Source organism: Lagenorhynchus albirostris, chromosome 7 (assembly GCF_949774975.1).
Source record: "Lagenorhynchus albirostris chromosome 7, mLagAlb1.1, whole genome shotgun sequence".
NCBI lineage: Eukaryota > Metazoa > Chordata > Mammalia > Artiodactyla > Delphinidae > Lagenorhynchus > Lagenorhynchus albirostris.
Window position 1 is genome coordinate 88,907,243 of NC_083101.1, and position 12,887 is coordinate 88,920,129.

Genomic DNA, 12,887 nt, shown 5'->3' on the forward strand with positions numbered 1-12,887 from the left:
CCTTTCAGCCTCAGCCATGGCTCGGGTCACCTTGACTGTGGCACAAGCAATTTCCTTTCCATGATGTGCCTTCTTTTCCTCAGAATAATTTACTTCAAAGGAGACGTTTTGCCACCACCGTAAAACCCATCCATGGAAGCATAACTAGGAACATGAAGACAATAGGAGCCAAAGAGTGGTATCAAATTCTAGCCAGACCCGCTGCCTTCCACGGCTTGGAGTCTAGAAATTGGTGTATGGGGGCTTGCTCCTAGAGACAGCCAGAGGTTTCCAGAGGACTGGGAAGGCGTGCCGCCTTCCACCCCCCTCAGGATGCCCCACACTCGTGCCACCTGAACTGATGTGCCGTGCCCCGCGCGACCCTCCCAGGGCCCCAGGACCATATACTGCCAGAGCTGGGACTGAACCAGCTGGGTACACGTGGCTTCCCTGTCCTCTCAGAACAGCAGAGGGTGTAGTTGGAGCATTTCTGTGTGGGTGGGGCTGCTTAATGTCCATGTCCACAGGAAAAGGACAACCCTGGTGCCTCCAGAACCAGATCCTCCTGCGGTGTTCTGTTCTCGAAGCGTCCTTTGTGTGAGTCTGCACTTACTGTGCCGCCAGCAGCCAGGCTGGGGGTGGGGGCGGGGGCTTTGAGCGGGAGATTGCACCCTAATGTCAAAAGCTTTTCCCGAAAGCATCTCGCAGCTGTCAGGGGCCTCAGCAGGCAGGGCCGTCCATTAGTGGAGGCAGGTGATTTGTATTGCTTGCTGCTGCTTGTGTAAACAGAGGGCTTAGGGAGCTGGAGAGGAGGGGAGGCCGGGAATGCACCTGGTACACCTGAGCTGGAGACTCGCCACTAAATGGTCGTCCACAGACACGTGCCAGGGCCCATCTGCCTCATGCGGGCACTCTGGCACCTTGGACAAGGCCAGTGCCACCTTGAGTATCCCTGCACATAGGGAGAAACAGAGGTGAAGGTACACCCACCCACTCCCACCGGCTCGTCGCCACAGCCCTGCAGCAGGCAAGAAGACCCAGAAGGGTGCTAATGCTGAGTCCCCTCCTGCCTCCCGGCCTGGCACCTGGGGTGCACCCATCTCTGCGTTGAGCCAGTGTGAGTCCATCTCAGCTCACTGGGCTTCACGTGGCAGCCTCTCTGCCCCCCGCCCCCACCCCCATCCCGGCACTTACCTCACGGCTGTGATGGTCTGTTTACAAGGCTGTCTTCCGCACCAGACGCAGAGCTCTTGAGGGATTTTAATGACCTCCACCTCCCCTGTCATCGCTAATCAGTGTTTCTTGAATCAATGGATAAAGGAATGAATGAATTCTTGGGCACCTACCACGTGCCAGGCTCCACGCTGGGAGCACGAGCGGCAGCAGCATGTTGTGGTTATGCCCAGGGTGACCCTGGGAGAGTGTTGGGATTGGATGGGGAGGGGGCTTGCTGAGAAAAGGGCTCTGAACAAAGACCTGAGGGGGTGGGGAGGGGGCTACATGGACAGACATGTGAGGAAGAGTGCTCTGGGGAACAGCACATGCAAAGACCCTGGGGACAAGGCCAGCCTGGGGAGGTTCAAGGAACGGTGAAAAGGATGGCTCAGCTAGAGTCAAGTGAGGGAGATGACAAATAGAGAGATACATAGGTAGATGATAGATAGATAGATGGATAGATAGATTGATAGGAAAGGAGGGAGGGAGAGAGAGGAGCAGGTTCTGAGAAGTCCTGCTATGGGACAGGCTAGCTGACCCCCCACACCTAGCCCCACCTCTCTCCCTCCACTCTCACAGTAAGTGAGAAAGAGTCAGACCCTCACTTCACTTTGCAGTGAAGCAGGGCAGGAGAGCGCAGTGAGTTCTCGCAGTTCTCGTCAATGAGATGTAGAGAGAGCTCCCTGGGGAAGGGGTGTCTGAGAGGATTTATCCTCCCTGAGAAGATGAGAGGGACCTTTCCAACCGCCACTCTCAGCCTCCCTCGCATATACTCCACATCCCTGCCTTTGCTGTGGTCCTGTGTGCACTTGCTGTCTAGAGTGCTGGCAGCCACATTGTGCCCGTGAGACATGGCAGAACCCCCAGCCCAGCACCCAGATAGGAGAACAGCTGCTGCTCTCCACCATTGACTTGAGTGCTGTGTGAATCCCAGCTCCGGTACATGTCACACAACTCTGACAAACAACAACTACCCCAAGAAGCCCTCCTGGACCATCTGAGCTAGAGCCCTCTGTATGCTGGTCCATGACCTGTATTACTCTCTTCATAGCTCTCTTTCTCTCTCCAAAAGGGTCTGTTTTCTGTCTAGATACTCCTCCTGGGACATCAGCTTATGGCATTGGACTTGGGCTTGTTTTTCTTACATGTGTGTCTTCTACCTGGAACAGTGTCTGACACATAACAGTGCACCAAAATATTGTTTAGCACGTGAGCCAGCGGGCAGCGTGTGTCAGCATCCAAGGGCCATGTTATCATGGCTGTTGTGGCTCCTGTTTCCTCCACGCAGATGGAACACCCATAGGCTTCATTTGCATTGTGAACGCATCTCCTTTTACAGACTATGGAACTGGTGTGGTAATCTGCTGGGGGGCTGCAGTTCTGGTGTGGGTGAATGGGGGTTGCCACCACAGCTGGGACCAGTGACCCAGGAGGCACAGGACAGATGTGTGGGCACTGCCATGGCCATCGTCTGCCAAGGCCCAAGAACTGCCTAGGGAGCACAGCCATGGGGAGGAGGCTGTGGACCTTCAGCAGACACCACCTGCCTGGCCAGAGCCAGCACCCCAGCTCCTGATGTATTTCGTGGCAACCATTACCATCCTGGGATACAATCAGTAAACAACACAACCTCCACAAACACATCATTTCAAACCTCCGTATAATGCCTCATCTGCAATGGAAGGAGACATAAAGGAAATTAATCTAATGTTTTTAAATGTATGTTTTAACATACAAATGTGTAGAAGGCGTGGCTACAACACACACCACCAGGAGGCACCCAGATGGCGCATGATGCCGCAAGTACAAACTGGAGTGAAGAGAGTGTTCAGCTGCGTGGACTGCCAACACTGTTGTTATCTATGTGAAATTTGGGGGTAGCCGCTTGGTTACGAACACACATCTGCATGATGCAGCTGTGAAGGGCATGCTGAGCAGGATGGGGAGGGTCTGGGTGGGCCCTCAGAGCCAGGCACACTCTGGTTTGCAGTTTCCTACAAAGGCGAGCAGCACCTGGGAATGCTTTATGAAAGGCAGTGTGACAGCCCCTTAGGTCACACAGGCATTGCGTTCTTGGAAAATTCAGAAATCAGAACCATCAACAAGACACTCTATGTTTTTGTACAAAACAGAGCTGGGTTCCAGGCTGGGACACTGAAGAGACTCACCCCCTGTGAGTATGTGTAGCACCCTGGCAAGTGTCTTGGCCCCAGGGACCTGGGCTCTACCTGGCACTCAGAGCCCTGCATGCTCAATGCCACACCCGCGAAGGTCCCTCACTGCTCTCCAGCCTGGCCCTGCTCTGGACCTCCATCTCCCCTGGCTCTTCCCCAGCTGGGCTGAGCGGGCAAAGATCTCACTCCCTTGGGTTGGCTCACTTCTAATGCCCCTGCTCCCAGAGGCAGGCCTGGCCTAAATTGGACCCAGGCAGGCTGGGAGCCCCTGGTGTCAGGCTGCATGAACCCCCCTCCTGGGGCTAGACACAGGCCCGGGCAGGCTTCTGCCTCTCCTAGGCTCCCCCACTACACAGCACAGCGAGGGGCTCCCAGGCAGGTGGTGATGGATGGGCCAAGGAGGCTCCATTCTGCCACGGGTCTCACAGACATTCCTCCCTGCAGATAAACGGCCTCTGAGTGGCCGCCCCCGCAGCAGCCCATCGAAGAGGCCCTCTTGAAAGGCAGGAGATGAGGGGCCTCTGTATATAATAAAGGTGAAAAGTGTCATCCAGACATTTTTATGCTCTTCTTGAGGCCCCAGCTGCTGCGCGGCCGGAAGGACCTGGGGCTTTTAGCAAGTGGCCTGAGGAAGCGGCTGCTTTTAGCAGGTTCCAAGCTTGAGAGGGAGTACAGGGGTCGGAGGCTTGGGCACGGCTCAGGGCCCCCTTTCCAACCGAGTCTGCCTCAGCACCCCGTCCTTTGAAGGAACTAGGACACCGTGCCTGCGACTTTGGGGACTTGCTAATCTGCTCAGAGCCATGTCTCTGGGGGGCATGCGGCATGAGGGGTGGGGTCTACAACTGGGTTAATGGGAGGCAGAGCACCGCTCGCAGAGACTCAAGTGACTACCTGAGCTCAGGTTTGAGGAAAGCCCAACTTCTTCAGGGTGCCCAGCCGAGCAATGCCATTGCTCCCAATGCAGAGGCTCAGAGGCCTGAGTGCAGGCCCTCCTGTACTCAGCGTTCAGCCTCGCAGGCCTGGTGCCCTCTCTCTAGCCAGCACCTGGGGCCTGCTCAGCCTGCCCTCCATCCTGATGTCTTAGCATCCTCCTAGTCCACCAGCCTGTGACCCTGCAGCTCCAGGCAATCCCCAGGCCACCCCTGAACATAAGGGTCAGGTAACATGCAACAGGCTGCAGGGACGGTAGTGAGTGGACCCACAGAGGGGAGGCCCCCAGGCCTGCTGCTGTAGGGCCGTGCCCTGCAGCAAGAGCCTGAGGCCCATGCAAGGCCAGTGGACTCATCATGCCTTCACGGCAGCCTTGCAACCCCAGCATCAAATTCCCATTTTCTGGAGGGGTAAACTGAGGCATAAGAAGGGAACAGATCTGCTCAAGATAGCAAAGGGGTGGGATTTTGGATTCAAACATGTGTGCATCTGGCTCTAGGTATAGAATTCTTTGCAAACCCCACACCTGCCCCTTGGCCGGCAAACAGGAAGTACCTTCTTAATGCATAAAGAAGCCGTCTGGAAAAGGAAATCAGAAATGATTTCGTATTTGATCAATAGCACTGATTTGCCTCTCCAGGTGCCAGGCAAGGTACCACGTGGAACTCAAGAGTTTTCTGAAAAAGCAGATGGAGAGGTTGGTTATAAGCCACTCAGAGAGGAAGAAATAGCATGTTCTTTAGCTTTTTCTTACCATCCTGAACCTAATGCTGAGCCCCACCTCCTGGGCCAGGCTCAGCAGCAGGGGTGCCAAGGCCCCTCTAGTCCTTAGTTGGGGGACACTGACCCTCTGTTGACCCCTGAGAAGCTCATGGTTCCTGCCCCCTTGGCCTGGCCATCTGGATAAGAGAGATAGGCTCCCAGTTCCTACAGGGCTGGGTGAGGGGTCCTCACCACCCCATCTCCTAGACTCTCACCTTCTTCTCTCCTTGCCCCAAAGCCACCTTTGGTTCCTTCCTCTCAGACCTCAGGACATCCAGCTCCATCTCTTCAGTGAGTCTGAGCTTTTGCAAAGACAGGAGGGGCCTGGGGGAGCGTGAGGATCCTGCCTGAGTGTGGAGACAACCCAGTGGGATGGAGCTGGGAAGCGGGATGTCACAGGAACTGCTGGGCCTGAAGCAATCTCCTGGCTTAGCCCTGGACTGGCCCACTCCTTTCTGCTTAAGCCATGGGAGCTGGTTCCCCTGGCAAACCCCAAATACATTACCCTGTCCTTTCTTGGAAAGTACTGCTCAGGGTTCTGAGATTCCTGCTCTTTGTAATAACAAACGGCAGTGGGTCCTTGCTTGATGACTCAGTGCTTAGCCGTGCTCAGGTTCTCCCTAACATTTTTAAGGCTGTAGACCCATGAAATCTCATGACCAGGGGCTCCTGGGCCCGCCGACCCTCAGATCCTTCTGAGGGGAGGGTCAGACATCTCGGCCATATTCATGCCCTGTGTCCTCCAGGGAGGTCACGATTGAGTGACCTCGGTAACGGCAGAGCCCCACACTGCCCTTCTGAATGCCAGGTACACCAGGCATCTCTGACCTGGATTCCAGATACCTCAGGTGTCTCTGGCCTTTAGGAGAGATCAAAGCAAGAGGCGAAGAAGGGCTGTCTTGTTTGTCCTTAATTTTTAATAGATAACTCAATATATAGTTCAGAATACAAATGACAGTTCAATGTACCAAATGACAGATACCCCACCTCTCCCCCATCCAGGACCTCCCCAAAGCAGTCTCTATTCTCTGGTCTGTGGATCTCCAACCTGTATGGGCGGGAAGGGCAAGTGAGAGGATGTCCGAGCAGTCCTCCTGTTGGGAGGCACTGGACACTCACTGCGTCCTCACCCGGTGGGGGCACAGTCCACAGTGGCACTGGAGCTCCTGCCCACATTGGCTAAGTGTGACGCCACATGTTTGGTTGTCACTGTCCCCTCCCTGCTGTACCTCCCCACACTACTGGTGTTTCCTGGAGTCAGCCCCCAAATAAAGGCCTTACATGTCAGCTTCTTGGAGAACGCCAGCAGTCTGGCTGAACAAATGGGAGGCTGGGGACCCCTCATCACAGTGGAAAACTTGGGAGGCACAAGTGGGGCCAAGAGCAAATGTGGGATAGCCCTGAAGTCCGAGCACCTGTCCACCCATGGCCACCACCCCTCTTTCCCCAGTGCAGGCCCCAGCCTTCCTGTTCCCACCACTCTGTGCAGGGGAGCCTTCGCGGTTTCTGCAGTGCTTGCTGAATCACATCAAGACCCTGCTAAACACAGACAGCAGCAAAACCCACTTTGACAGCCTGACGCATTTACCCATCGTGATCAGATTCTTCCTTCCTCTCCAGCCTCATCCACTTGTCCATCTGCCCTTGCCAACCTCCTCCCTCCTCTCCCCACTGCTGGACCCTCTCCCCAGCTGAAGCCTGCTCACCCTCCAGTCAGCCTGGGCCTGGAAGACCCCCGCAATAGGCCCAAAGCTTCCTCTGACCCCGAGACTCCCAAGCATACCATCCCTAAAGGGTCCCACAGTTCCCTCTGACCCTGGCCCCCACCTCTCACCCCATCCCCTCACATATTCTCAAAAAGGAAACTCCAAAAACAAGGAGACATCGACTCTCTGGAAGGAGTGGGCATGCCCCGCCGGGGCTCACAGCTGCATCAGCTCTCCCTCTATGTTGATCTGGAGGCCAGGGTCTCAAGGGCTGCCGTGCTGGCCTGGCCTGTGCCCTGAGCTGGGCCCTGCACATAGCTGGTGCTCAGTAAGCATTTGTTGAATTATTGTGTGGTTACCACCCCGCCACCCCCGCCCTGAGATGAGGTGGGCTCTCCCCTTTTGTAGAGGCTGAGGGGTCCAGGCCAGGTGCTCCACCAGCCTAGCAGGGCCAGCACTAGGGACTCTGCTCCCCAGGCCACACAGTACCCACTGCCTGGGTCAGGTTTCCATCCGCCATCATCAGGCAGATGTCATGCTCGAAGGGGCAGCAGTAATTTGGACAATTACGGCTGCTATTATTGCTTCCTCTCCTTAAACAGGGGCCTAAATTACTCAGACACAACCACCAGCCGCTCCCCATGGCAGAGGGGACACGCAGGGGCAGGGTGGGGAAGGGGCACAAGGGCAGGAGGGCAGGAGACCAGGGAGGTGGGAACAACACATCTGCTGGTGATTGTCCAGTGTGAGTGCCTACTGTGTGAAGTTTGTGGGTCACTCCACCCTGGGACTGGCAAGGCCATCGGCAGAGGGAGACTGGTGCCCTGAGGGAGGGTTGGCTGAGCTTGCCCAGCTGGTCACTGCAGGACGGTGTTTGAGCCCAAAGTCCAGAGTGAGGTCTCCTCTTCCAAATCCCAGAGCAGGTATGGCCCCGAGGCTGAGTGGAGGATGAATGCAGGGCACTGCTGGGTGCAGGGGAGGGGGCTGGGAAGTTGTGGCCTAGGACGCTCACCACCCAGGAGATGGTGGCCCAGATGCCAGGACAGGGTCACTAGGGGCCAGGCAGGCCCAGGAGGCTGCCCTTTTGTTGGCAGACAGACACTGGGCACTTGGGCTCCCTGTTGAGTGAGAAATAGCGACTACCCATTTCTGAGTGTGGTTCAGGGAGAGGAGGTAAATCCTGACATTCCCTCTTCCCAGAGCTAATCAGCCACAACCAGATAAAAGCAAATACTTACGTAGCACCTGCTACTTGCTGACACTGGGCCCAGTTTATGTGTAGTAGCTCATTTAATCCTCAGAAAATCCCTGTGAGGTAGGCATTCCCATCACCCTCACTTTACAAGAGGAGGAGACTGAGGCACAGAGAGGTTCACTAGCTTGCCCAGGGTCACACAGCAGGGAACTCTCCCCTTCCAAGAGCCTCCCGCAGGCCTCTGTGAGGCAGAAGTAACTCAGGAAGGTATTTTCATTGTCAGCCCCATCATACAGGTAGGAAATGTGGGCTATAGGAGGGAGGGGACTTCCAGGGTCACACAGGTAGGGCATTAGATATGCCGCAGGCAGTGGGCTATGAGCCAGGTGGTCTGGTGAGAGATCTACAGGAGCACAGAGGGGCGAAGAGTGGCCAGAAAGGAAGATGTTCTTGAAGGGTCCTAGGGTGGGGGTGGTCAAGTTGCAGGTGGGAAAAGGGTCAGGTGAGTAGATAGAGGGGTGGGGTGGGATTTGGACTGCATTAGGAAGATTTCTGGAACCCCAAGAGGGAAGGACGGGGGCCAGAGTCAGCTAAAGCTACAAGTTCCCCATGGGGCAGCCAACTGGCTGTTTTCTCCAGAACAAAGTACCCCCATTAGGAAGGAAGAGGGGAAGGCCTCCCCACACCCGAACAACACAGGTCCTGGTACACTCAGGCCTCCAGGGCTGCAGCCTAGAAGAGATGATGAGGAGGTGTCGGGCCAGGGGATGTCACTGCCAGTCACAGTTTTCAAGGGCTGTGTGCCAGTGCTGTGGTGCCTCCCCCACCAGCTCGTCCACCTGTTACCTCATGTCTATGGGGCGATGTCAGATGCTCATCTTATGGGCAAGGGGACCAAGGCTCAGACAACAGCCATTTACTCAGAGCTTAGACTGGAACCCCCAGCCCCAAAAGCATTCTCCATTCCTGATGACAATTCCACTCGTAAACATGCATGATTCACTCTTAATCATTTACATTTTAAATATTTAACATCAATTAATTTAACAAACATTAGTGCCTCTTTCTAACTCACTTGCCAAACCTGCACTAGCGAGCATGGTTAAACTCTATTGTCAACGTGGGTCAGCAACTCTGTTCTCCAAGCGTGCACTGCATGGACACCAGAGCCAGGATGCATGGCCTTGGTGTAAGTCCCCAGCTCCACACTTATGAGCAGTGCAACCAGGGCCAATGTCTGCTTCTCTCCTGTGCCTCAGTTTTCCTATCTATAAAATTAACAGTAAAAAATATAAAATAAATGAAAATAAAAAATTATACCTACCTCAAAGACTTGTTACAAGCATTGTTTTAGCTCAGGTGCAATAACAAGATACAACATACAGGGAGCTTAAACAATAGACTTTATTTCTCACAGTTCTGGCAGCTAAAGTCTGAAATCAGAGAACCAGCATGGTCAGGTTGTGGTAAAGATCATCTTCCAGGTTGCAGACAGCTGCCTTCTTGCTATGTGCTCACATGACCTTTCCTGGGATCATGTGTTTGGTCTCCTGTCTCTTCCTCTTCTTATAAGGGCACTAATCCCATCATGAGAGTCCCACCCTCATGACCTCATCTAAACCCAATTACCTCCCAAAGACCCCACCTCTAGCACCACCATCACATTGGGGGTTAGGGCTTCAACAAATGGTTTTGGGGACACAATTCAGTCCATTGTAAGGATTACATAATGTAATCTATACAAAGTACTTTGAACACAGTTGGTCTGGCCTGGATCAAAGGGAGTTATGATCACTCTAGATTGACCTGGGCAAGATTCCTGGTCTACCATCTGCCTACTATGTGACCATGGGCCTGTCACAGCCCTCTGAAATCAGGTCCATAATAGCTAACAGATGCCCACAGTAACTGAGCCCCTGGTGTGGCATGGCAGTTTTACTTGAGCTGTGTTGCCCCCCCAGATGAGAAAACCAAGGCACAGAGATGTGAAGTGGGTGGCCAAGTTCACACAGCAAGTGGGAGGGTCAGGGTGTGAACTTGGGCCTGGGACTTGCTATTCCCCATGTGAGAACACAGGGCTGGTACAGAGGGACAGGCCAGGGAGGCAGTGCCCTCCCCACACCTGTTTTCCCAACCATGGGTCTTACCCAGCACACATGCCTCAGACTTTCCCCATCAGGCACACTCACCCCATAGACTCAGAGTGGACCCATCATAGGGCAAGGGGAGACTGGGCCTGAGGACATTGTCCCTGGAGGTAGTGCAGGCATTGAGAGAGACTTCAGAATTGTGCTGGGTCAGCACATGGCAGGTGCAGGAGCTGCTGTCACCATTATAGCTACTGCTACTGCCATGGGGTTGACCACATGAGACCCCCAGCAGCCTGAATGCAGTGATGGCTCTTTTCTGCAGTCCGTGGAATGGGTTTCCAGCTTTAGTCCCAGCCAATCACTCCCATCTTTTCTCTCCGGCCCCACGTGGGGAGGTCTCCTGACCTCTCCAAGGTTGATTTTCTTCATCTGGATCTTCATATTTGTTGCTGACTGAGGGACCAAGGTGTGTACAATGCTTCTGCTGGCCCCAGGGGCTCAAAAGTGGTAGCTGTGAGACCCCAGGCAAGGGCCTTCATCTCCCTGAGCCCATGTCCTCATCTGAAAATGAAAACATATCTGCTTCTGCCTCATAGGGTTTGTGCCAATTAAGTAAAATAACATGTGTTAAGGGGCTTCAAAGTGGGGCCTGGAAGCTGGACAGCACTGTGTGAGGCTGGCTGGCCATGACTACTACTGTTATGATTATTACCGTGTGCAAAACAGAGGGAAAGTGGGAACACTGATCATCTGCTTCCCCACCAATAAGGGTCTGCAAGGTAAACACAGCAGCTGAGACCACTGAGGTGCAGAGCGGCCACAGAGCCAGGGGCAGAGGCCACACTGCAGCCAGGTTCTGTCCCACTGCACACACCACCTAGGACCCCTGCAGCCCAATGTCTACAAGGCCTGGTCCCTGGAGAGACTGGGGTTGTTTCTCAGCCTGGCCTGGAGCGGGGCTCCCTCCCTGCACTTCTCCCAGCAGGCTTCGGTGGGGGCTGATGGTCGTTAAGCTCTTCTTGTGCACTAAACACTTCCAGTGCATTGTCTTACATCATTATTGACCCCATTTTGCAGGTTGTGGGGGGGTCTGAGGTCAAAGTGGAAGCATCACTGCCTCAGGTCACACAGCCAGGAGTGGGCAGATCAGGATCTAGCTGGCGAGTCTCCTTGACTCAGAAGAGGTGTCAACTGGAAAGTCAGCTACTGAACAGTCAGTGTCCAGCCCCTATGCAACCTCCACTGAGGCCTGGCTGGCCGGGCTCCATGGGAGGCAGCTACAGCTCCCAGCAATCTGTCTCTTACACTATGGGGGAAAGAACCCGATCGGCCTCTGGCTGGGCTGTGGCTCTCATGGAGACCCCAGCTCCCAGTCTGGGGGGATGTTGGACTTGCAAACAGGCAGCCCCACACAGTGAGGTGTGCAAGGGGCTGCTGGAACCAGAGGAGCTCCAGGTCCTGCCAGGGAGGGCTCCCCAGGATGTGACTTCAAAGTCAAGGGGCAGGGGTGCTGATGTGTTCACCTAGAATGAAATTGCATCTGTTTTCTAGAAACACTGAACAGGTAGGCAGCTCACCAAAGACAGGTAACAAGTGCAAGTTCACACAGCAGGGCTTTCACCCTGCTTCCTCAGACCAACACCTTCAACTGAAATTCCAGAGTCATTGTCCTTGGGGTGCTTCTGGGTGCTGTGCAGCAGCAGGACACTTCTGAGATTCGATCCCCTCCCTGAACCATGATTTTCCACCAGCAAAATTTATTTTGTATACCTCTGACTTGTGGCTACTTGTAAAAATCTGTAGATTGTCAACCGATGTCCCACAGGTAATCTCCAGAACAAGATGAATTTACTGTCATGTAAATGAACTTGAGTCGGGTGTTTGGGCTATCAGGATTATGATGTCATAGATTTTAATATTAAGGCCATTGTCTCTTTGTGGGAAATGTCTCTCCCACTTATAAAATTGCTTCAAGACAGTAATGTGGTTTGGAGAGTACAATGTTATAGCACCCTAAACTAAGTAATGAGATCTTGCATAGCCCTAATGTACAGATAAAGAACCAAATGATACTACTCTCAACCAAAGGTACAATGAGGATTCAAGTGATACCATGATCACCTGAATGTACAGATGGAGAACCAAGAGATCTTACTATCACCCCAAGGACAGATGAGGGATTTAGTGATACCACTATCACCTCAATGGATATAAGACATATGCATTTATCAAAACCCATATAATTGTACAATGGTTCTTAAAAAAGAAGAAAATCTCAAATCAAGAATCTAACTTTACACCTTAAGGAACTAGCAAAAAGAAGAACAAACTAACCCAAGCCTAGCAGGAGGCAGGAAATAATAATGACTAGAGGAGATAAACAAAATAGAGGATAGAAAAACAATAGAGAAAACCAATGAAAGCAAACTTTCATTCTTTGAAAAGATCAATAAACTTGACAAAGCACAAGGCAAAAAACCAAACAAACAAAACAAAAAACAGACCCAAAACAAAACAGAAAGGGTGAAGATGTGAATAACTAAAATCAGAAATGAGCATAGGGACAATAATACCTACCTTATAGAGATAAAAAGGATTATAAGAAAATACTATGAACAATTGTATGTCAACATGTTAGATTATCTAGTACAAATGAAAAAATTTCTTGAAAAACACGGATTACCTAAACAGACTCAAGAATAGAAGAACTAGGGCTTCCCTGGTGGTGCAATGGTTGGGAGTCCGCCTGCCAATGTAGGGGACGCGGGTTTGTGCCCCGGTCCAGGAGGATCCCACATGCCGTGGAGCGGCTGGGCCCGTGAGCCATGGCCGCTGA